We start from the raw sequence: 686 nt of genomic DNA, 5'->3' as shown, positions 1-686 counted from the left end.
GTGTGCATTAAATTTCAAATATAATCAAATCACGTTTAGAAATACTAATGGTGATTTCATAGAAGAACGCTTGCTTCAGCAGCTTAGGAAATCACACTTGATTTTCTTTTGAGTGTAACTCAATTGTGCTTGAAATTGTTCATTTGAACCCTTCTCAACAAGAAGCAGGTGGTTGAATGTGGGTGCTGTTTAACACTTACACAAAACATTCCAAGCACAATGCACTTTTGCCCTTTGAATGTCAACTGGCTTTCCCTTCTCTCTCATAGCCTGTCCTTCCCTCGCTATCTGATTTGACCTTGCTACATCCCTGAAAGGGGAATTGGCTCAAATGTAGTTACCTGCTAGGAAGCATTAGTCTATTTTTATAGTCTTGCAGCTAAAGCTTTTAATGTGGCAACTTCTGGTTACTGAAGCAGTTTAAGAAAAAGGAACTGCTGAGTTTGCCTTTTATTTTTAAATGGAGAAACACAAGGTGACACAATCACATAAAATATAAGTGAACCCGAATGGGGAAATACAGCCTTGATTTTCTGCACAGAGCAAAAGCAAGGCTTTGCAAAACACATTTCAATTCTATACCACAGTATGGATCTTTGCTTTTATATAGTACATGAGCTAGTTCATAACATGCACTTTTCTCTGTGTCAGCTTTTCCTTTACCAGGAATACATAGATTATATCTT

This window comes from Galeopterus variegatus, unplaced genomic scaffold, assembly GCF_000696425.1.
Source record: "Galeopterus variegatus unplaced genomic scaffold, G_variegatus-3.0.2 Scaffold4547, whole genome shotgun sequence".
In the NCBI taxonomy this organism is placed as follows: Eukaryota; Metazoa; Chordata; class Mammalia; order Dermoptera; family Cynocephalidae; genus Galeopterus; species Galeopterus variegatus.
Note: the sequence above shows the minus strand (reverse complement) of the source record.